Here is a 25205-nt window from a genome sequence, read left to right as displayed (position 1 = left end):
TAATTTTTTGCTCAAAAGCATATCCCAAATGCAAATCATCAACTGTAATATGCATGAAATAACATACATATTAAAGATGTCAACGTGGACAACTGCTGGTATCCCTTTCTCCGTGACGATTCGTTTCGTTCGCTTTAAAATATTTTGTTGACACACCAAGTTCAATCGTATATCAAACAATACAAGAGCTAAATAACAAAAAATAATAATTAATCTACTAATTACAATTTATGACGAACAAGGGAATAAGATGCTAAATCTATTTGAACATTGATTGGACAAACACGATTTACAATTTTACTGCACACGTACTTTTATACCTGATCATTATTAATGCATTCATATATTATTTATTATTCATTTGGAGTTTGGAACTCTTTGAAATCCAGGAACAGGAATCCGATATTAAAAATTCCAATGCGTCTGGCTGACTAACTTTGCACGACTGATTTACAGCTATGGAGTTTTTTTTTTTTTCTTTTTTTTTAAACGGTATTCTTTATTTGCAATCTGTCCATGAGTGGACAATCAGCAGATTGTATAGCAGCGACATTGACAATTAGATTCTTTTATACGTTATGTGGATGGTTTGGTTGATGGTTTTGGGGGGGGAGGAATCAGCTTGTCCGATGAGGTAGGTCCAGCAGGTGATATCTCTTCAGGCGGCGGGTGGCTGTACTGTTGTCGAGCAGATTGATCGCTAGTGGGTTAGTGTGCCCAGTCGGGCCATATGGGCTTTACTGAGGCGGGCGATCTCCTCGTGGACCCATGGGACCCCGAGCTCTTGATGAATTTCAGCATTAGATGTGAGGAGGTTGGCGTTAGACAGCGTTCTCAGGGCCTTGTTCTGCAACTTCTGGATGGTGGAGTAGTTCATGCGGCTGGTGATGCCCCAGATGGATATCCCGTTAGTCCACATGGGCTTCATGATAGCTTTGTAAATAAGCAGCTTCACCTTTAGCCTCAGGGTTGACCTTTTACCGATGATCCAGTAGTGCTTCTTTAGGCGTTCATTAAGCTGTGCTCTTTTGTTGACTAGATGGGCCCTCCAAGTCAGTCTCCTGTCTAGGATTAGCCCCAGGTACTAGGCTGTGTTGTTTGTCGGGATAGTTGTGCCGTCTAGTTGAACTGGGGGACAGTCTCCTCTTCTGAGTGTGAATGTTGAGTGTGTGGACTTCTCAGAGTTGACCGATATGTTCCAGCACTTTAGCCAGGTGTTGATGCTGTCTAGCTGGATTTGTATGATGTCCGTGGCGGTCCGGTGTGCCAAACCCTGTCGAAGGCCTGTTTCACATCCAGAAACACTGCAGAGCAGTATTTCTTCTCCTCGAAGGCTTCAACTATTTTGCCGACAATACGATGGCATTGCTCCGGTGTGCCATGACTTTCCCTGAAGCCAAACTGGTGATCAGGGATCAAACCGGCCTCGTCCAGTATTGGGCGGACTCTACGCAAAAGTAGTCTTTCGACTACTTTGGAGAGAGCCGCCAATAAGCTGATCGGTCTGTATGAGGCGAGATTGGCTGCAGGTTTCCCAGGTTTGCGTATCAGGATTATCTCGGCGCACTTCCACTGGGTGGGGAAGTGTCCTAGCTCGAAGCATTTGTTGGCAATGTTTAGGAGAAGCTGGACTCCATTCGGCGGGAGAGCTTTGATGGCTGGCACATCAATTCCGTCGTATCCCGGAGACTTCGACGCCTTGAGGTTGCTGATCTCGCAGACTAGCTCGTCCTGCTCGACGGGTGGGATGGGGAGCGCCATCTGGCAGGGCACGTCTAGAAATTCGGCAGTTTCGTCGTCTTCTTGCTGCGAGCACCTTGAGAATGGGGTGAAAGCCTCGTGGAGATGTTCAGCGAATGCTTTTGACCTCTCTTTATCGGAACGACACCAGTCTCCATTGGCATTCTTTACTGGCTCCTTTCTGCACGCAGGTCTCTTTATTGATTTTGTGAGCCGCCACAGGCTGTGTTGTGTGTCGCCTGGTTCCACGCCAGCCAGGTACTGCTCCAGGGAATGCTTACGGAGATTTGCCAAAAGCTCCTTGAGTTCTTTGGCAGCTCTGTTGAACTCGGTTTTGTCGCTAGGGTTCCGAGAGTTGTGCCATACTCGGCGTAGTCGCCTTTTCTCTGTGACCAGAGCAGCAACTTCTGGTGACCAAAGGTGGACGTCTCTGTGGGGAGTCGTGTTGGAGGGTCGGGTTGGCGGAGTGGCGTGCGAAACTGCGTTGTGGACTTGTACATTGAAGTGCTCAATGACGTCATCCAAGTCTTCCCCTGTTGTGATCTCCACCGTAGGGTCCAGATTGTGCTGCAGCCATTGTTGATACCGCTGGATATTCGTGTTCCTCCTAAACAGTCTGCTCTGGCAGAGTTGGTGCTGGCTGGGATATTGACCAGGAGCCTGACAGCGCAGTGATCCGAGCACAGCTCAAGTGAGTTGCTGGTGACGAACTTGTGCCTTTCTATCCCTTTGGAGACGGCGATCGTGAGTACATCGGGGATCTTGGTGGCGTCAGTGGGCCAGTATGTGGGTTCGCCTGATGAGTGGCAGTCGAGTCTTCTCTCAGAGATGCAGTTGTGGAGGGCTGTACCTTTGGGGTTATTGATGCGTGATACCCACCAGGTGTGCTTGACATTATAGTCACCTCCGGCGATGAACCTCGGGCCTAGGCTATCCATTAGTTCGCGAAATAGGTCGACTCCTACGATGTGTCGCGGTGGGCAGTAGACTGCTGCAACTGTAGTGTCGCCAGAAGGGCTAAGTACCCTGATCTTGGCACACTGGACCCATGTCTCCTGAAGTGGTGGGAGCTCGATATACTTTATCCCGCTCCTGATAATGACAGCTGCTCCGCCTTGAGCGGTGCCATTGGGGTGGTTTACGGAGATGACATCGTATCCATTGATGGTGAAAAATGATTTGGAGCTGAAGTGGGTTTCGGAGACTAGGAGGATGTCGACGTGGTTGGTCTTGAGGTAGTGCTCGACCTCGGGCCTGCTTCTGCACAGACCGTTCGCGTTCCATAGAACAATATGGAGACTTAGTTGCACTGCTTCGCCATTAATGACGTGAGCAAATGCGTCAGGGCTGCGACTTGGTCCATCATCTTCTCCATCATGACCTCCAGTCTGTCAAGTCTGGTGTTGGTTTGGCTTGTGGCGGAGGGAGCAGGGTCGAAGTGCTGCTGCGGTTGCTGGGCACCTCGAAGTGAACTAGCGTATCTGAGTCCAAGGGTGACTGTCGGTGCTGCTCTGCTGGTGGGCGGTGCCATTGACCTTGGCTTTGGTGTATGTTGCTCCTTGACCTTTTGGTACACCTTGCAGCCTTTGTAGGAGGCGGGATGGATTCCCTTGCACAGGGCACAGCAAGCAGGTAGCTCCTTGGACTTGGTGCACTCGTTGGAGTGATGGTCATCTCCGCACTTGACGCACTTAGGTGGGAGCCGGCAATACTTCTGGGAGTGTCCGAAACCCTGGCAGCGGTAGCACTGGAGAACATCCTTGCTCTTGAGCGGGGGCTCAATGGTGACGACACACCAGCAGAGACGTTTTATTGCGAACACTTCTTTGTTGCTGCTGGAAGGCTCCAGGTTCACAAAGAAGAGCGACATCGGCTTCTTGGTGGTGCGGCTGATGGCGTTCTTAATCTCGCGACCACGTTCAATGTGCCCATGTGCGGCGAGTGATTCCTTAATTTCGTCAATCTCCGTGGAGTAGTGGAGCCCCTTGACGACTATCCTGTAGGCTCGCTCATCCTTCGCCTGGAATGTCTGGTAGCGAATCTCATTCGCGTTGAGATATTCCTTCAGCTTGGTGAAGCTAGTCTTATCCTCCACGTTGACTCGGAAACTTCCATGCCTGCCGGACTTGTAATCGAACCTGAGGTTTTCGATGGCCAGAGCGACGTCAGTGATGATCCCATGATGTCCGAGACATCAGGGACGAAGATTGGCGGTGGCTTTATGGTCTTCACGGGGGCAGTGGGGACGGGGTCGGGATCGACGAGGGTCTCCTCCTCTGCTTCGTCAGCGTCCATGGCGTCGATGAGAGCGGCAAATCTATTGGAGCTCCTGGTGGTCAGAGGGGTGGGCGTCAGCTTGCGGGGATTTCTGGTCGGGGCCTTACGTCTGATTTCGCCCGGCTCCAAGCTGGACGAGCTGGTCTCTCCGTCGCTTCCACTGCGGTCGCGCTCTGTGGACGCCTTTAGCGTCTTAGGCGCTGATGGGCCGACCTTGGCCTTGGGAGCTCCTCCAAGTAGGAGCTTCGCTGGCGTGAGCTGCCATTTGGGCTTGGTGGGCACTGCGGAGGCAGCGGGATCTGCGGGAGCAGCAGAAGAAAATGAGGCTGAGGTAGCCATGATGCCTGATGATTCTGCCGTGGGCAGCGACAGCGGCGGAAAGTGCAGTTAATTGTTTGTTTACAATTGGTAGAAACAACGGTAAATGAACACGTGCAGGCACACGTACACGCAATTCAGCGCGTGTGTGTGAGTGTATTATTGTGTCGAAGTCCAACGAGTGGCTGGCTCGACCAATCAGAGGGCAGCTGTCGAAAGCAGATAACGGCACTTTATAAGATAAAGTTCCGCGGTTTTGTAGGCACGTCTTTACTCGGCGAGAGTTCGTACGAGACTGACAGCTATGGAGTGACATACACATTTTATTAATATTAAATTAGGCACACTTTTTTTAAGCTCTGTGTATACGCTCTTCTTGGATCCTGTAATTACACTGGCGTTGTCTGTTCCAAGTCCAATCAGATTCGAAATATTTAAATACTTTTTTGTCAATTCCCGCTTTAACCTGACCGCTATGGATCTAGCATCTTCTGCCTTAACATTAATTATACAAAGGAAAGCAGAAACCACACATTGTTTTCTAAAACTAAAGGAATTTATCACGATTCCTCAAGGTTTTAAATTAGCGGTGGGCAAGGAAATTGCAATCGTGAGCATTACAACAACATCTACAACAAACACAACTTCTGAAGTCATAAATTAAAGCGAAATGAACACATTAATGACTCTGTGCGTCGCGACGAAAAATCTGTGTGGTTGTTGCTTGCTTCAATGAGCCAAAAAAATTATACACTAAAAGAAATTCCATTTAATTTTATTTGCAAGTCAAACGCTTATTATGTGGTAAAAATCAAAACGCATCAAAATCAACTTTACTTTTTCACACAGAGTTTAAGACGCTGCCAAAGTCAGAAATCATAGCAAAATGAACACTTTTATGACGGTACGCGTCGCAGCCGAAACTCGAGCATTTGCTATGTATGTGTTTGTTGTTTAGTTTTATTGGGGGTCATAATTGATTTGCGCGCGGCGTCAAAAGTTGTTGTTGTATTGTCGAAAATCTCGAGCAAGCCAATTAACCGGTTTATAAGATTTATCCTGTAGTTTTAGAGACATACATTTTTTATTTAAGAAAATGATCTTTTTTAGATCCTTAGATCTTTTTTTTTACGATATTTTGCCTTTAAAGTCCTAGGGAAAAAAAAAAAATAATTAAGAAAGATTTAAACTGTTATTTGCAAAGGTGCATTAATTAGGTGTCATATGATTTATCAAAATCTATGGAGAGATGGCAATATAATAACATGTTATATCTAGGGATGTTTTTGTCGATTTTAATGTCACAAACACATTTATTGCTAGAATATTGCTTTAAGCGATTTAGAAATTTTATAAGCTATCGAACCTGAAATAAGATATTCTGGCAACACTTCATCTTTTAAACTTTGCCTACGACGAAATAAGGCAAATGTAACCACAAAAATAAAGAACATTTTGCGGACTCTTTGCTTGCTCTGTTTACTTACTGATTTTTAGTAGCTGAGCGACGAACGATACTTTTCGTAGCGTGCGGTCAGTAAGAGACCGACTCGTGTGTTACGCTCAACCCGAGAGCGAGAACCCGAACGAAACGAAAAAGAGGTCTTCTGTTCAGACACTGAGTGATACTGTCTCATTTTATTCAGTCTATTGAGTGAGCAGACCGCGCACAAAAATTCTTGTACAACGGTCAGAATATGAGAGAGATTTATTACAGAGAATGGTTCACATATATGTATGTTTATTTAGTTGTTGATGTAGTTTACGTAACGAGCGCAGTATCGATACTTATGATGTTCGTTCCCAGTAGTTCCAGACCTCAAGGACAAGTTGTGGAATCCATGCGGACTTGTCCCTTATCGATAGGGAAACCCTAGGGACATGGTATGAAAAACGTTGAGGACTTTAACATTGTCATTTATTTATTTATTTATTTATTTATGCACGACTAAAAGCAGTCGGCAAAGAGAAAATTACCAAGTATACAAATTAAGTTAAAGATTACAAATACAAATAAATTTAAATATAAATTTATAAACTGTAAAGAAAAAAATTAGATCTGGGGTACGCAAAAATTATAAATGATCTAACATTTGTGGTAAGGATTGGGGAAAACCCAGAAATACCAAATCAGATCATTAAAGATTAGTATTGTTATTAATAATAGAATGAATGTTAGACTAGTATAAAGTAACATAACAAGTTAATAGTATTAGTAAGGTCAGGGATTTAACGAAAGGTATTGGAAAAGTTTGGATTTGAGGGAAGGGAGAGGGGAAGAGATTTCTAAGGAGAAAACGTGAAAGACCGAAAAGCTGAGGCGGACCAGAAGGGAACTAGAATCAATCTCGCCAATAATCAATTTGTGAAGAAAAACAACACCAAGAGTTTTTCACGATTAATTAAAGACGGAAGATTGAGAAGACGAAGCCTATGGGAGTACGGTGGTAAACGAAGGTTGGGATCCCAGCTAAAACCACGTAAGGCGAAAAGAAAAAATTGCTTTTGAACTGATTCAATTCGATTCTGGTTTATTTGATACTGCGGGCTCCAAATGCATGACCAGTATTCCAGGATGGGACGAACTAAAGAGACATAAAGGAGTTTAGTGGTGAAGGTATCATTAAATTCTTTCGACCAACGTTTAATAAAACCAAGTACTGTTTTGGCGTCATTAACTATAGTGGAGATCTGCAAATTGAAGCATAATTTGCAATCAAATAAAACTACAAGATCCTTTACAGATTTTATACGTTGCAAAGGGATATTGTCAATCGTATAAGAACCTAAAGAGGGCCTATTGAGATACAACTTATTGGCCGAGCACCATAGTTGCATAGCGTTCAAATCGTCTTGCAGAAGATTATAAAGAAGTCAGTGTATGAAAAGATAAGCTTTACATCATCCTCATACATTAAAATATATGAATGGGACAGAAGAGTGGGTTGATCGTTAATGAACAGAGTAAAAAATAAAGGCCCCAAGTGACTACCTTGATGTACACCAGAAGTAACGTGAACCGAACTCAAATTAGTTGACCTAAGAAGCACATTTTGGGTCCTACCTATTAAGTAGGTGGAAACCCAACGTAAAAAGGCGGGAGGGAAGCCTATGCAATTAAGTTTGTAAAGTGAGAGGTCATGGTTCACAGAGTCAAAGGCTTTACTGAAGTCAGGGTATATGACATCAGTTTGCTTTTTCTCTGAAAATGCATCATTTACCAGGGAGGTAAATTCAAGAAAGTTGGTCGTAGTGGACCGACCCTCGATCGAGAAGATTTTAAAGAGTTAATAGAAGAGATTATAGTGTTATAAGAAATGGAGGGAGCAAACATAGTCTTTGATTGAAAAATAGAATAAGGATAAGATGAGTTGGAAGTGGAGATTGGAGAGTAGGTGGATTGAAAAAATTTAGCAAATAGTTCAGCGGCTGCAGAGTCGTTGCTGGCATTATCTATCCCATAAAAAAAAGAGGAAGGATGGGAGGGATTTACGCTTCGAGTTAACAAATTTGTAAAATTGTTTAGGGTCACGGGAAAACTGTCGTCTGCATTGAGTTAGATAATTCTCGTAGCATAGCGAGCTTAAATTGGCGAAGTCCGACTTGGCTACTGTGTACTTAGACCAGTCAATACTTGAAGCAGACATTTTATATTTTTTTAAATATTAAGATTTAATATTCTTTAAATAAGAAAGTCTAGGTGTAAACCAAGGAGGCTTTATAGAATTAGACGGTGAAACATAATTTGGAACACACATCTAAGAGTGCATTTAGAGTATCATAGAAAGAACTAAGGGCAATATCGATGTCAGTCGCTTTTTCCAAAAAGCACCAGTCGGTAGCAAGGATAAGTTTATTAAGCAATGAATAATTTTCTTGCGAAAACAACGACGAGGTGATTGCTGACATAATTGATGTGGACTAAAAGGTTTTGAGATTGAGATAGAAATTTCTATAGTAGGGGAATGTAAATCTTCAGGGATACTTAATGGTGATACCCTAGAGACGGCAGGATTTGCAAAATCATTAATAAAAACCAGATTAAGAATTCGATCATTATGACTTCATATTGAATTCATTTGAAACAATGAGAGATCGAGCAAGTTATCTAAAAAATTATCTTGGTTTAAGGGAACAAGATAATTTGTGCTACTGAAAAATGACCAACAAATTTTAGGCAAATTAAAATCACCCAACACAATAAATAAGTCGTTGTCTTTGACTTGAAGATTAATTTCTTCAATACAGGCAAAATGCTGCAAGTAAACTACCGGAGAAGCTTTTGGAGGGATATAAGAGCAGGTGATAAAAATTGATACTGCGCTCTGACTGAAGTGCCGATTTAGTGGCAATAAGTACGCCACCGCTTCGAGTCGGTCGATCATTTCTATATAAAAGATAATTATTTGACATAACTTCAGAATCAGATACTGTAGGATTTAACCAAGTTTCTGACAAACCAATTATATCAGAATCAAACGACATACTACTCAAATATAGATTTTTAGGCTTAGTAAGGAGGCCTCTAGCATTTTGATAATGAATACAGACAAGAAGCCGTACTAGTGGGCTCCTGTACGTTGGAGCTGCCGGTGGTAAGAGAGACAGGCAAGGATTTACTACGCCTTTTGGGCTTAAACTAATGAACAATATGTGGTGGCCTAAATTTTAGATCACAAATGGCAGTAAATGAGTCGTGAGGAACACTAATTTTAAAAGATGCTATTTCACGGGCCGTAGCAAAATTAAATTTAGTGATTGAGACATTAGCAGGGACTTTGCTAGAAATGTATGCCTCTACATTTTCACAAGTAGTGTCCGAGGATAACCTAGACACAAATATTTGCTTACGAGGAGCAACAACATTCAAAATAGAGATCTCAGATGTAGGGGCAGCTACGTTATCAGTCCTATTGCTAGGCGAGGAGTTCAACACTTCAGACCAGATCCAGCCCGCATCGAAGACACGATGACTTGGGCTGATTCAGTTGTCGGAGTGATAGAATCACCGGAATACCCGGAGAGGCCGATACAGACAAAGTTGGCGAAGCGTCTTGATAGTGACGATATGCCAGTGGAGTCACGTCAGACTGAGTAACTGGTATATTTGTGGGAACTGCTAAAAATTGAGAATCAGGTGGTGAGTTAAATTTATATTGGCTAAGCAACTAGAGAATAGAGTCAAAATCACTCGAAAGTAGCTTAGCCATTTTATTAAGTTTTGAGAATTGGTTTCTCACAGAACTATACATTCTTGAGAAATCAATTTGTATGTCGATGCATACTGGACAAGACCATTTCACTGCACCGCATTCCTTTTTAAAAACGGCAATGATCTTATCACAATCTCGACCTGTAAGACCAGCACACTTTGCAAGCATGATATTCTCACACAACCAACAATTAATAAATCGCGGTTGCTCAGAATCATCAGCACACTTTATAGTGCAGTTTTTCTTGCAGCACGACATATTTCCAATAGGGGTTAAACAGATAAATTAAATAGGCAGCATAGGCAGAATTGCGCGCGTAAATAGAGCGGGAGGCACTCAAATGAAGCTTTAAACCAGAGAGCATAACACAAAAACAATTTGCTTGTGAGAGTGCGCTGCTAAACAAAATCAAAATGCAACAGCGAACACACACAATCAAATGCATTAAGACGTGCGAAGAGCCGAAGCTGAGATAAGGAGATGTAAACACAAACAAAAACAATCGCTGTGCTTACAATAACAACAAACTTGTGTGAGCGAAGTGTAAAAGCAAAGTGCAAAAGCCGAAATACACAAACAAACCCACGCACAAGAAAGTAATTATTTAAGGGAAAGTGCAAAGCTACGTTTAGCAAAAATAAAATGCTATATATTAGGACCACAATGCAAAAATGATTAAAACTTACACAGCAAGTCGATAGCTTGTTCACTTATGCACAATTTCAGATCTAAAAATATTAAATCGGTGTATTATAATTCACAGAAACGGATGAAAATTTAAGAGCCAAATAAAACACGTCTGAATCGTTTAAACGATCACAACATTTTTACTGTTGTGACGACACTCCACCTGAAAAACACAGTTGAGAGCCTAGCTCCTGTGCCATCCTGCCATCTCCACAATGCACGTTGGCGATTGTTCGGTGATGAAGTGGCAAGGAGGACGCTATTAGACCGAGTCGTACTGCGCTTGGTCGTACACGATTTGTGTGATTTTGTTTTGGGCCGAAGAAGTCCGCGACCCAAGCGACGTGCAGTTTGGTGGAATGCCGAACTATCCGCTATAGGCCGAGAGGAGAGAAGTTATGACACAGCCTAGCCCATCCTCATGCATCAACACCGTGCCTCACATGGGGCACACGCTACAGGGGGTAGGGTCACATATTTTGTCAAGTGACCTAAAGGCACATAAAATGACGTCTTCTCCGGGGCCCGATGGGATATCCGCGAAACATGCAAGGGATATTCCCAGAGGGATTATGCTTCGCATAATGAACCTTATTCTTTGTTGCGGAGTTTTGCTCAGACTCTTCCGAATGGCCCGAACCGTCATCATCCTGAAGTCGGTGAAGGCATCCCGACCGCAGGACATTCGTCTGATATCGGTGCCATCGATCGTGGTCAGACAGCTTAATGCCATCTTGGCTGTCCGGTTGACCTCATCAGTCAAGTGGGACCTGCGCCAACGGGGGTTTCTGCCCACGGACAGCTGCGCCGATAACGCGACTATAGTCGACTTAATCCTGAGTGACCATCATAGACGGAGCGCGTCATGTTACATCGCGACTCTTGATGTAAGCAAGGCAATCGACTCTGTCTCTCAGACGGCAGTGTTCGATGCGCTGACCGACTATGGTGCGCCTCACGGTATTGTCGACTATAGCAAGAACATGAACCGGGAGGCAGCACCTATCTTAGTGAGAACGGCTGAAGGTCAGAGGAATCCATCCCAGCTAGAGGAGTCAAACAGGGTGAACCTTTGTCCCCCGTCCTGTTCAATCTGAACATCGATCGGTTGCTCAGGTCGTTTCCCGTCGAGATAGGTGTCAGCAGCCGCTTTCGCAGATGATTTGATGATGTTTGCTTCCACACGGAAGGGTCTTCAGACACTATTGGATACCACGGTTGGATTTTTGTCTTCCGTTGGGCTTGCCTTAAATGCTGAAAAATGTTTCACGGTCAGCATAAAAGGGCAACCGAAACAGAAGTGCACCGTGGTCATGCCACGGAAACTTCTGAATAGGTTCACGCACGTGTCCACCTCTGAAGCTCTCCTAGGAGTGGAAGTATCACGGGATCAAGAGTATTGCGGAAGGGAGGGCTCCTTAGTCTCCTTCCGAGGACATTGGGGACTCTCAAAGGTTGGAGAGATTAACGCAGTCCCCCCTGAAGCTTAAGCAGAAGTTATCCGCTGTCAGAACTGTCCTAATTCCACAACTCTTTCACCAACTAACTCTTCGTGGTTAGATCTTCCATTGCGAGTCAAAACATTGAGTGGTATAAAGTGGCCCCACCTCGAGCAATTCGAGGTGGCCAACACCTATTTAAAAGCCGAACAGCGAAAGGCCCGAGAAACTTGCCAGGCAGGAGCTAATGAGCTGTTATCACGTTCAAAGATAGAGTCGTACTTGGCGAATAGATTGCACATGTCTGTTGACGGCAGCGGTCTACGTGAAGCAGAGCGTTTCGTGGGTTGTTCAGCCCACGCGTTTACTACCAGGGGAGGCTTATCTGAATGGGATCAAACTGCGGAAAAATGCCCTACCCACGCGGTCACGGACCACAAGGGGAAGGCATGAATTGGAGAGGCAGTGTCGTGCAGGATGTGATGCTCCCAAAACACCAGTTCACATCTTGCAAAAAAGTCACAGCGAAGTAGCTGATTTTCTCAAGAAGGGGCTTGAGTCTAAAGGCTATTCCGTCATTTCTGAACCGAGTCTGCAGGGAGAGAATAGGATGTTTAAGCCGGATCCGGATTTATGGCGTTCATGTTTTAAACTGGGTTTTATTTATTTATTTATTTATTTATGCACGACTAAAAGCAGTCGGCAAACAAAAAATTACCAAGTATAAGAATTAAGTTAAAGATTAAAAATACAAATATAATTAAAAATAAATTATGAACTGTAACGAGAAAAAAAAATTATAGTTAGATCTGGGGTAAGCAAAATTATAAATGATCCAACATTTGTTGCTAGGATTGGGGAAAACCCAGAAAAACCCAATCAGATCAATTAAGATTAGTATTGTTAATAGTATAGATAGATATGTTAATAGATAGTATGAATGTTAGATTAGTATAAAGTAGCATAACAAGTTATTAGTATTAGTAAGGTCAGGGATTTAACGATAGGTATTGGAAAATTGCGGATTTTAGGGAAGGGAGAGAGAGTTCTGAGGAGAAAACGTGAAAGAGGCTATTATAGGTAGTGCATAAAACACGAAACGAATCGTGTGAAGCGTAATTAGTTGTGCATGTAGATAAAAATAAAGGCTTGTAGTTCCTAGTAGACCTGCGGGGGACCGAAAAGGTGAGGCGGGCCAGAAGGGAACTAGAATCTATCTCGCCAATAATCAATTTGTGAAGAAAAACAACACCAAGAGTTTTCCTACGATTAATTAAAGACGGAAGATTGAGAAGGCGAAGCCTATGGGAGTACGGTGGTAAACGAAGGTTGGGATCCCAGTTAAAACCACGTAAGGCGAAAAGCAAAAATTGCTTTTGAACTGATTCAATTCGATTCTGGTTTATTTGATACTGTGGGCTCCATATGCATGAACAGTATTCCAGGATGGGACGAACTAAAGAAACGTAAAGGAGTTTAGTGGTGAAAGGATCATTAAATTCTTTCGACCAACGTTTAATAAAACCAAGTACTCCTTTGGCGTCATTAACTATAGTGGAGATGTGCAAATTGAAGCATAATTTGCAATCAAATAAAACTCCAAGATCCTTTACAGTTTTATACGTTGCAAAGGGGTATTGTCAATCGTATAAGAACCTAAATAGGGCCTAGTTGGACTAAATGTCATGAGCATACACTTTGAACAATTGAGATACAACTCATTGGCCGAGCACCATAGTTGCATAGCGCTCAAATCGTCTTGCAGACGATTATGAAGAAGGGGATCAGTGTATGAAAAGATAAGCTTTACATCATCTGCATACATTAAAATATATGAATGGGACAGAATAGTGGGTAGATCGTTAATGAACAGAGTGAAAAATAAAGGCCCCAAGTGACTACCTTGAGGTATGGCTGAATGTATCGGCTATCAATATTGCATTTCCTTTTCTAATAAAGCCAGCTACCTTTGGCACAACATCTAAAAAGGTATAAAATAACGCATTCATTGGCGCTACAATCGAATCATTTCGGTATGTGGTAAACAAAAGTGCTACAAAAATAGCCAAATGCCTCGTCATCTAATTAGTGACGCGCAAGAGCGAGATTCCTACTGTCCCTATCTACTCAGTTTAGTGATGTAAAAAAACATCGATGCATCGAGCATGTTTTTTGCCGATTTTTCCGATGTTTTTGTTGATATCGATGTTAAGCGATGCATCGATGTTTTGCAAAAACATCGGCCGTTGAATTTCACAATAAATTGAGCGTTCGTCGAATCTTGTCAAGTGACTTGCCGCTAATTTTGCCGCCATAAGCTGTGCTTGCAATGCCAAAGTAAGTAAATTTATTAAAATTGGGTAAAAGGCCTTCGGGTTTGTTTTGATTGTTACTACAAAAGCATTTATTTCAGAATAACAACAAAAACGAGCTTTTGCTGGAAACATTTCAGCAAAATTGATGCAAATTGCTCGAAATGCAATATTTGTGGCAAAACGATTAGGACTGTGGGGAATACAACAAATATGAAGGACCACCTGCGCAATGTCCACAAGATAAGGCAACAAAACGTCGATGTAGTTGATAAACATACATCCGAGGAAGCACCATCGTGTAGCAGCATTGCGCCACGACAACCTTCGCTATTTGAAAGCATTCAAAACGTAACGGATTTCGGAGCAGAAGGTCAAAAGTCCAAAAAAATTAATGAAGCGATCATATATATGATAACAAAAGATGTGCAACCATGCCATGCTTTGCGCACACTCTAAATCTAATTGCACGATCTGCCATGCTAAGGGAGTCCGTAAATGGTTGCATTAGTAAAGTGAAATCCATTGTTACTTTTTTTTAGCAAAGTTGCGTAGCCAGCGACCACTTAGGAAAATTGACAGACAAAGTGTTGATACAGGATGTTGCAACTAGGTGGAATAGCACTTTTTATATGATTGAACGTTTTTTGGAGTTGAAAATATATGTTAACGAGGTCCTATTCAATATACGAAACGAACTGACAATGGTCAATGGAATTGAATTGGGCTTGCTGAACAATATAGTTAGGATGCTGCGCCCCCTCGAGAAAGCAACGAAAATTATAAGTGGCGAAAAATATTGCACGGCCAGCATGGTCATTCCAATCGTCAGTATCCTGAAAGACAAATTGCAAAGTCTGAATGGTCTGATATCACATTTGAGGCAAAAATTATAAAGGATTTCCTGCTTCTCGAAGTTGATAAACGTATGGGATCAGTAGAGCAGGTATATTTCAAATATCATTTATTATTAATTTCGTTAATTATGTTTTGTAATGTATTTTTATACCCTGAGCCCATTGAAAATGGACAAAAAAGGGTATAATGTGTTTGGCAGAATGTATGTAACAGGCAGAAGGGAGCATGGTAGACCCCCCAAAGTATATATATTCTTGATCAGGATCAACAGCCAAGTCGATTGAGCTATGTCCGTCTGTCTGTCCGTCTGTTTGAACGCGTCGATCTCAGAGACTGTAAGTGCTAGAGACTTCAAATTTGGAATGCAGGTTTGTGAATACCATACGCAGGTCAAGTTTGTTTCCAATTTTAGGTGCCACGCCCCCTTCGCCCACAAATTGAAAAAAGAACGATTTACAGGCGCAATTTTTGACATAACACTCCCTAACTGAACAATCAGTTGAGAAGTATGCGTATTAAACGACCCTGAAAATTTCAAAGCGATTGACCCATAAATAAAGGAGTTATTTCGGAATTTAGATTTAGTTGAATAATTACATTTGGATGGCAAATCAAACGTGCGAGCGAGACAGCATGTTCACGTTTGTATGCAAGGCGCGCACAAACACAGTAAGAAATAGTACCAATTTTCTTTTGGGCTTCGATTTCAAGTACTGTATGACCTAGAGACTTCAAATTTGTTATGTAGGTTCCTGGATACCATACGCAGGTCAAGTTTGTTTCCAATTTTAGGTGCCACGCCCCCTTCGCCCACAAATTGCACAAAACGATTTACAGGTGCAATTTTTGACATAGCACTCCCTAACTGAACAATCAGTTGAGAAGTATGCGTATTAAACGACCCTGAAAATTTCAAAGCGATTGACCCATAAATAAAGAAGTTATTTCGGAGTTTACATTTAATTCAATAATTACATTTGCATGGCAAATCAAACGTGCGAGCGAGACAGCATGTTCACGTTTGTATGCAAGGCGCGCACAAAGACAGAACGAATAAGTACCCATTTTTTTTTTTGGTACCAAATAAGAATTAAGCGATAAGCAAAAATATTATCGATATCATGTAATGAAAATGTTAATGTATAATTAATGTATATACAAATATACAATTTGATAAAAATATAATTGTGTTAATATATAAATATGTATGTTTGCATGGCAAAAATCAGCAGAAGCTGATAGCTATGTTTGAAATTGCATGAGAGAAATAGCGATCATTTTGCAGCACTACTCTTGCATCTTTGCCGAGCACTGAAAGCTGCAAAATAATAATTTTAATTATTAATATTTTCGATTCCTACACATATATATAATAAGTATCTGCTTATTATCGTTGTAAAAAAAACTTAGCATTTTCCGCTTTAAGAATCTCATAAAATTAGACATTGCCTTTATTTCAAATTTCGCGCGCACTGCAGCAGCCTTTGGCAGGCTTGAATTTGTTGCGTAAGTGGGAGAGAGTGAGAGAGGAAAATGGGTGCTGCCAGATTGCAGGCTGAGCAAAGTTGTAGTTTGTTGCTACTCTTGACACACGCTACATCGATTGCAAGCGATTACGATTACGACTTGCGATTTACCAATTTATCAATTTCTAATTAATTTTAAACAAGTTTATTATATTAAAGCTTATTATATTAAACTTATTTAAAATTAATTAGAAATTGATAAATTGGTAAATCGCAAGTCGTAATCGTAATCGAGTGATGTATTAGTTCAGTGAGGCATTAATAACGTAGTCTGCAGTGATAAGCACAGTGACTTCAGAAAACCGAAAGTTGTTCATAGTTTCGCGTGTGTAATTTTTGAAACCCTGAGCCCATTGAAAATGGGCAACAATCAACTTTTATAAAAGAGTACATGGGCTCAGGGTATCCTACTGTCGAGCGTGCTCGACTGTAGCCGCACCTCACCGCGAGCGAAGCGAGCAGGGGGCGGAGCCCCCTTGTTTTTTTATATACTATGTGCTATGAAAGCATACGTTTTGAAACATACATATAAGACTGCTATGAAAGCATACGTTTTTTGTTATATTTTAAAATAATTGTTATGTTAAAAATAAGTGAAACATGAAAGACTGCTATGAAAGCATATGTTTTTGTTATGTTATGTTTATAAATTTTTAAGTTTGCTGTTTTTATTTTAAAATTATAAATAAACTTAAAAAACAAAATCGGTTGGTTCTTAAAACATGGGACATGCATCGATGCATCGATGTTTTGATCCGATGCATCAACCAACATCGATGTTTCATTTTGAAAACATCGATGGACATCGACATCGATGCTTTTACTTAAATTTACATCACTAACTCAGTTTGTTTGTGACGTTCGTCGCGAACAGACGTTTATTTCGAGTGCGCAACGAGGTTGCTCCCGTTCTCGATGTTCGGGTCCACGAAGTGAGAGAATTGAAGCGGGGTGGTGCGATCATTCGCACACCGTCAGTTGGCGAGATACGAAAAATGGTGGCCAACAAGAAGTTCGCTGAGTTCGTATTGGTTACCCTCAAGCCGAAGATTACAGTGTTTGACGACGACACCGCAATTAAGGCCGAAGAGTTTATGCAGAAGCTCTTCGTGAACAATTTCAAGGAGCACATGAACGAGGCGGAATTCAAGAGAAGCGTTCATCTAGAGGCGAAGCAATGGTCGCAAACTGCAGGCGAGACGGTCAATCTGAACCTGGAGATTGACGAAAAAGCACTGGCATTACTTGATGAGATCGGACGGGTCTACGTCAAGTGATTCTCATACCGCTGGTGGTCACTCGTCCGCACCTTTGCTTGCCATAGGTGTGTTGGGTTTGACCACAAGGTCTCACAACGCCGACTCAAGGATTCATTTTGCCGACAGTGCGGACAGACCGGCGACAATGCATCGAAGTGCACCAATCCGGTGTACTGTCGGAATTGCCGTTTTAAGGCATTGCCTGCGGGGCATCATATGCTCTCAGAAGCATGCCCTATTTATGGAACGGTGCTAGAGAGGGTGCAAGCTAGACATTAAAATGTTAGGTTTCATCCAAGTAAACTGCGGTCGAGGATGACCTGCCAACATCGAGTTCGGAGTACGGATGTCAGAGTCTGGACATCTGTTCGCACTGGTTCAGGAGCCTTACGCTTTCTGTAACCGAATCTCGGGATTCCTAGCCGGGATGCGAGTATTTGCTGATCGTCAAGCTAAAGCTGCTGTTGTCATAGATGACCCCTTAATTATTGAACTATGTTGATAAGTATGGTGAGATACATTTTTATAGGTTTATTTTTTGTTTTATGCTTAAATGAGGGTTGCTTAGAATAATATGGTATATAACATGAAGTAAGGTTTAAGTTTATTCATTTATCAAATGACTGTGCTTGTATATGAGTATAAAGCCAGCCTTCTCCTTTCTTCCGCTAATCATTAAATTCTAATAGCCTATTTCCACGACCACTCACATTTGGCTCATCTGGTCACATTTGGATGTGCCTCATTTTTGGCTTTCCACGACCGAATGTTCAACTGTCAAAGCAGTTGTCATTAGCCCGTAATAAATCAGCTGTTCGGTGTTTATTATCATATCGAGTGCAAACAACAAAGTTAAGACAATGCAGAACAGTGAAAATAAAATGAACAAAGCCAAACTTTAAACAACTTGGCAGGCAGTGAGGACAAATATGGACCTTATGGAGCAGATGGATTATGAGGTGGAGGCGGAAATGGCAGAATTGTATAATGAAATTGTGCTGCCACCTGCCATAAAGCCAACTATTCCAAAGTGTCCATCTGTACGGGAATTTGTAAGTATATATCAGTTATATCGTTGTCCGGCAAAATAATGTAACTACAATTGATGTACTATAGGAACGTCATGGAAAGTTTTGGGAGTGCGACGTGCCTACCAACTCGGAGGCATTTTTTAAGGAGAGTTTCCGAGTGGAAAGGAATACGTTCGAGATATTGACCGAGCGATTGAAGGGATTGACAAAGCAAGACACAGTAATGCGGAAGGCCATTCCATTAGAGAAGCGAATAGCCATAGCACTCTACACTCTGGGGTCATCGTCGGAGTATCGCGCTGTGGGCAGACTATTCGGCGTTTCGGACTCGATGGTGTGTAAAATTCTTCAAGAATTTTGCTATGAAGTATATCGAGTTCTGGGACCCGAATATCTGCCCAAAGACTTTATGACCCAAGAAAAACTGAAGGAGTGTGTGCAAGGCTTTGAAGCGCTTGGGTTTCCGCAATGTTTCGGTGCAATTGGTAAGGTTGTTTCCTTTTTATGAAGCTTTTAATGAAACAAATTTCTTATAGATGGAAGCCACTTCGAAGTTCATCCTCGTGCAGCTGAAGCTGCGGATTATTACAATTATAAAGGATGGTACTCAACCATACTTTTCGCTTTGGTGGATTTTCGGTAGAGTACAATATAAGTAATCTTTAACCAATTCTTACAACCTATGATTTCGAAACTTCTGTAGAAAACATTAGAAAAGCCCTTGCCAGACATATACATAACAAATAAAGATATAAGAAAATTATTTACAAAATTTTTATTTATTTATTTATTTGAGTTGCTCAAGTGTTTCTCCAAGAGCTCCAGACACTTCTGAAACCGCAGCGAGTTTTCAATCCGCTTGGAGCAGAGGCGCACCATCTCTCTTGTTCTATTCTCATTGTCCTCGATGGTGGCAGCGAGCATGGCCGACTCGTACGCAGTCATCCCCGTCTTGGGGTTAAATTTTGTCCTTTGTCTCTTTGCAGGTGGCCCATCGCTACCCTTGGACTCCGAAATGCTCTTGACGGACGAGCTTGTAGTCTCAGAGTCGTTGCTGACCTCTATTGGCGACAGCACACTAGAGGTGGACAGCAGTATATCGGAGTCCAAGGGTGGCGATCCACTTAAAACCCGTTCTCGAGCCATCATATTGACAAAGTTTTCCCAACTTTCATCATTGTCGACTGAAAAACAATTTTGATAAGTAAACAACATAACATATAATCATACATTTCAGCTTACCTGCAGTATCCAGTACACAATGTGTACAGTGGACCGGCTTCACAGCTCCCAAAATGCGGTGCACCTTGTCAAACTGTTGCCATTTTGAGGGTGCACCTCCAGATGACCCTTTTTTTTAATTTCATGGTGGAGGTCGCTCACCTAGTTATCGATAGGTGATATCGTCAAATGCGGCGAGTAGTCTGTGGGGGGAGTGGCAACTCCAGATGTTCTGCTAGACAGAGATAGGTAGCAACTCCAAAACGAGACAGCACATATGCGCTACCCCTTCATGCCCCTCGATGCAATTGAGTCAAATTAGACTCAAACTGCAGCAACGGTGGGATGAATAGGATAAAAAGGGAATTGGCAAATTTTCATGAAACCACGTTGCTGCAGAACATGCGGACGGGAGTTCGATTTTACCAGCGGTCAGCGAAGGTTGCAATTTTTGTCGGGAGTCGAAAAGTTTGTCTGCACGTTGAGCAGCGTTAGATCCCATTCTACGCTCCCGTGCCATTAGAAACTGTTCCCGCGACCGTGTGCTGATTTAATTAAACGCTGTGTCACCTTCGGCGAGCTGTGCTCCGGATTGCCTACTGTGTGTGAGGGACAACGGTTGCCGGTCGACGCAGAGGACGTCTGACGTCAGCAGCGTTGGACCAACGTTCCAGCTCCAGCATCAGTGGGGGAAGCTTCGCATCCGTCTTTAAATCAGCAGAAGACTCATCCAGGCAGACCCGAGTGAGTCCATTGCAATTGCTCCGCCACATCGTTGGCAACCTTGTTTTGCTGTGAAGAGCTGCAAGAAAGTCATCTTCCTGTCCCTGTGGCGCCCCAGGAAATACATTTTCACTATTGTTTTATATAAAATGTGTTAATGTTTATTGTTATAAAGAAAATCGAACGTCATACAAAAAAAAAGAAATAAATCGAACAAAACAAAATCATAAATTATAACGCATTAAAATTAAAGTAAAACTAAGTTGAATTTACAATACAATTTGTTTAAACTAAATAAAATTAAAAATTAAAGTAAAGTAAAAGTAATAAAAATTTAAAGTAAAATATAAATATTAAAGAAAAATTAAAATTTAAAGTAAAGTAAATTAAAATAAAAATCTGTAAAAATTTAAAACAACAGTTTAGGAACAACACGAGACTATAACAATCAAAAAACACACATCAATATACACTAGATATTGTATATTTACATATATATATATACAAGCACAAACCATATTCGCCCCTTTACCCACCCAGAGAGCTCTTTAGGTAGGCAAGGTAGTAATTAAACGATAAATATTACATTTACTAAATTACAGCACAATACACTTATTACCAGTGTTCAAAAAACTGCCAACAGTTTTTGCAGTTCTGTTATTGCTAGAACTGTTGCTGCGAGCATTTTCGACAGTCGCAGTCGCAGCGAAAGTAAAAACATTTTTTTATCAGCAGCGCAGCGCTTCGGGAATCGACAACTTCGGCAGTTTTACGAATGCTAGAGCTGTTGCTGCGAGCATTTTCGACAGTCGCAGTCGCAGCAAAAGCAAAAACTGTTCTTGATCAGCAGCGCAGCGTTTCGAACTGCGTGAACTGGCGACAGTCGCAGTCGCAGCAAAAGCAAAAGCAAAAACTGTCGACTGCCGAACAGCACAGCACAGCACAGCAGACAGCTTCGACACTTTTTGCTTTGCTTTGTTTTGGTAACTTTTGTAACTGTAATTGCCGAAGTCACTTTCGGCGTACTTTGTAGCAATGAAACAGATCGTAGACGAAGTGACTTCGGCAATCACAGTTACAAAAGTTACCAAACGAGATGTCCAACGCAGGCTGAGATTGGCCCGTTCGGGTGGCCAACATATGGGAGACGAGGAATGCATGCCGTCTCAGAAAGGGAGGGTACGCCCGGGTCCTGCAAATGGTCCCTGTTCGAACGGAAGAAGGATTAGTGTTGTTTTCTGTTTGCAATGTAATTTTTACGTACCTGTTGTATTTATTGTTGCAGTTTTTTTGTCGCCGTCGTTCCTTTTTGCGTTGTTTGTTTTCTTTTTGTCGATAGCGATGGTAATTGAGCAGCAGCGGCAGTTTAGCGATGAATTATCAATTGTGCGAACTGCGGGGCAGGGTTGGAACCACACCCGAGTAACAACCAGTTCGTAACACTGGGTCATGAGATACGGGGGTGTAAGTAGGAGGGGAAAAATTTAAATGATTGCAGCTTATGGGGCCGTTGGGGTGTTTTGGTAAAATATCTGCCAAAAGACTTCATGACCCAAGAAAACTAGAGGAGTGTGTGCAAGGCTTTGAAGCGCTTCGATTTCCGCAATGTTTCGGTGCATTTGATAAGGTTGTTTCCTTTTTATGAAGCTTTAAATGAAACAAATTTCTTATAGATGGAAGCCACTTCGAAGTTCACCCTCGTGCAGCTGAAGCTGCAGATTATTATATTTATAAAGGATGGTAATCAACCATACTTTTCGGTTTGGTGGATTTTCACTAGAGTACAATGTAAGTAATCTTTAACCAATATACTAATTGTATATTTTTCTCTAGATATAGATTTCTTTATGTGCATGTGGGTGCCCCAGGTGACTGCCATGATTCCCAGGTGTTTGAAAGCACCAGTTTAAAAAGGATGCTGGATTGCACAACGCTGTTTGCAGATAACTCAAAGAGCAACGGCGGAGTCGACGTTCCTGCGGTGCTTCTTGGGGACTCTGCTTTCAAATTGTCGATGAAGATTATGAAGCCATACCTCTTCAACACAACGGAAGACGAGGAAAGGAAGACTTTTAATTATGCTCTGTCCAGTTCGAGGAGAGTGGTAGAAAATGCCTTTGGACAATTGAAGGCCCGGTAGAGGTGTCGACAATCACATTGACAAGGTCCCGCATATTATTTATACATGTTGTGTTCTGCAACAATTTTTGAGTCGTCACTACAGTGAATTTTCTGAAAATTGGGAGGCAGGCTCCAATGTGCGTACTCAACCTGAGAGTTCGAGTACAGCCTATGATTTCGATAGGTCCGCTGAAAACATTAGAAAAGCCCTCGCAAGATATGCTCATAATAAATAAAAATCTATAAAAAATTTAATATAAAAATATTATTTATTCATTATTTATTGCTTATTATTATTTATTTATTGTTCATTATTATTATTATTTATTTATTATTTATTATTTGCTCAAATGTTTTTCCAAGAGCTCCAGACATTTTTCTTGAAACCGCAGCGAGTTTTCATTTCGCTCGGAGCCGAGGCGCACCATCTCTTTTGTCCGCTTTTTTTTTAAGAGTTTATCGATAAGCATCGCGTGTTCGATAAAAAAAAATACTAAAATTCGCAGGGGCGAATGGGAAAAAATCGGCTCATTCATTATGGATGAGCCAACATCATCATCCGGATTTTGTACTGAAATGAAGTCCACATTCGGGCCGGATGATGAAAATGGCGTCGGATGAGCCAAATGTGCTGTCGTGGAAATAGGCTATAACACATCTTCATTGTATTCAATTTATCAAGACGTCAATTGCTTAACATGACAATATATTGATAGTTAAAAGAAGAGAATAAGTCAATGCTTTATTTTTAGAAAAAAAAGTAAATAAAATATAAGAAATAAATAAAAATAAAATTGGAAGAAATATTTAAGTTTATTCATCTATCAAATAACTGTGTTTTAATTAGAGCAAGCTTTGCTTGTTTATTATTCAATATTAGTACATCTTCATATGTACTTCACTTATCAAGACGTTGATGCTTAACATGAGAGTATAATGATAGGAATTCTTTTATTCTTGAAGTGAATTTATAATAAAAACAGGAAAAATAATAATAAAATAAGAATTAAGATTTAAGTTTATTCATTTGTAAATTAACTGGGCTTTAATTCGATTATATAAACTAGCTTTCCTTGTTAATTATTCAATATTAAATGCTTTGACCTTTGCGTGGAAGTATAAGTGTGCTCTCGCAGAGAGCAAGAACATGAGTGTTTAAGAATGGCTGATACTTATCACATTTGCACAGTACTCTACTTATCAAAACATTAATTGCTTAATATAAAATATAATGAAAGTAAAAGGAAAAAAATAAAAATAAAAAAAAATCGAGGCAATTGTGGGATTAAGTGAAATGTTCACTTGTGCAACATGCTGCGGAACTCTTTCATTTGTTTGCTATACTCGTTCATAGTAAGAGATCTGAAGGGAAGCGGGTCAGATCTGGTGGAGACAGAGGACTTAGTTGGGGATCCTTCTGTGAAGCGGAAGGGGGTGCGTTCCAGGTGGTGAGGAAGATGATGATTTGGAGAGGGAGTACTGGTGGTTGGTTCCATATTTTGTTCAAGTAGTTGTGCCGCTTGCTGGTATATAGGGCATCCAGGGTAGGAAGCTATATGGCTGCCTCCACAGTTAATGCATTTACCGTTCACATTGCTGGCCTTTGTGCACTGTGAAACGTGATGGCTTCCAGCGCACTTGAAGCAAATGTAGCCCTTAAGTTTGCAGTTTTCGTATCGGTGATCAAATTGTTGGCATCTGAAGCATTGGTAAATTTTTTTGGAAATGGTAAGCTTTTCTATTTTGATGACACATGTTTTTAGTGTCTTGAGTTTCAGTATCTCTAAGTTGTGGTCCTGGGATAGGAGCTCAATTTTAAATGCCAGTGTGGGCTTCTTTGTTTTATTTGATATGATGTTCTCAACGAGTGTGGGAGTAAAGCCAATTTTGGAAAGTTCTCTTATTATCCATTCCACAGTGGTGCCAGACGGTAGTGCTTTAATGACTACTCTTAGTTTGGGCTCATCAGTATCAGGTTTTTGCGAAATTTTGCAATTGTTATCAAGCATGAACTGTTTGACGGCTGCCAGGGACTCACTAGGTATGCTGGAGAAGAGCAAAGCCTAATCCGAAATCACCTTGTTCACAAAGGTGTTTGTTCCAAATTTCTCTACAGCTTTGTCAATAAGCTCAGCTGGGTTTGAGATGTCCCGTACCATGAGTTCATAGAGCTTAGATGAGGTGTTTTCCTTGTTGTTTTTAGTTTCAAAGAGAGCATTACGGACAGCGTTGTCTAGTTGTGCAGGATTGATGCTGCCAGATAAAACGTCAATATCCTGATTGGCTTCATTTATGCCCCTCTGAGCTTCTTTTATGCTGGTATTGATGAGATGATTGATGCGATCAGCATCTGGAATAGTGGCGGGATAAGCTTTTGGTGGTGGGATCTCCTTGTTGCTTCCAGATTCCGAGGTGATGCTGTCATGTGTATAGTCTAGAATTTCGACATCTGAATCGCTTTGATAATTGTCATTGCTGTT

The 25205-nt window shown here is 41.6% G+C and overlaps 1 long non-coding RNA gene across 1 annotated transcript; it reads right to left on the bottom strand.

The window, feature by feature from the left end:
* Positions 1 to 21929, bottom strand: LOC117790970. Its single transcript, XR_004618011.1, has 4 exons — positions 21869 to 21929; positions 21693 to 21809; positions 12043 to 12054; positions 1 to 10 (listed from the first exon to the last, which is right to left on the bottom strand). It is a non-coding gene; the product is annotated as an uncharacterized LOC117790970 (long non-coding RNA).
* Positions 21930 to 25205: the final 3276 nt, after the last annotated feature.

The sequence above is a fragment of the Drosophila innubila genome, chromosome X, assembly GCF_004354385.1.
Source record: "Drosophila innubila isolate TH190305 chromosome X, UK_Dinn_1.0, whole genome shotgun sequence".
NCBI classification, from domain to species: domain Eukaryota; kingdom Metazoa; phylum Arthropoda; class Insecta; order Diptera; family Drosophilidae; genus Drosophila; species Drosophila innubila.
The sequence above is the reverse complement of the archived record's forward strand: the minus strand, read 5'-3'. Positions and strand labels throughout refer to the sequence as shown.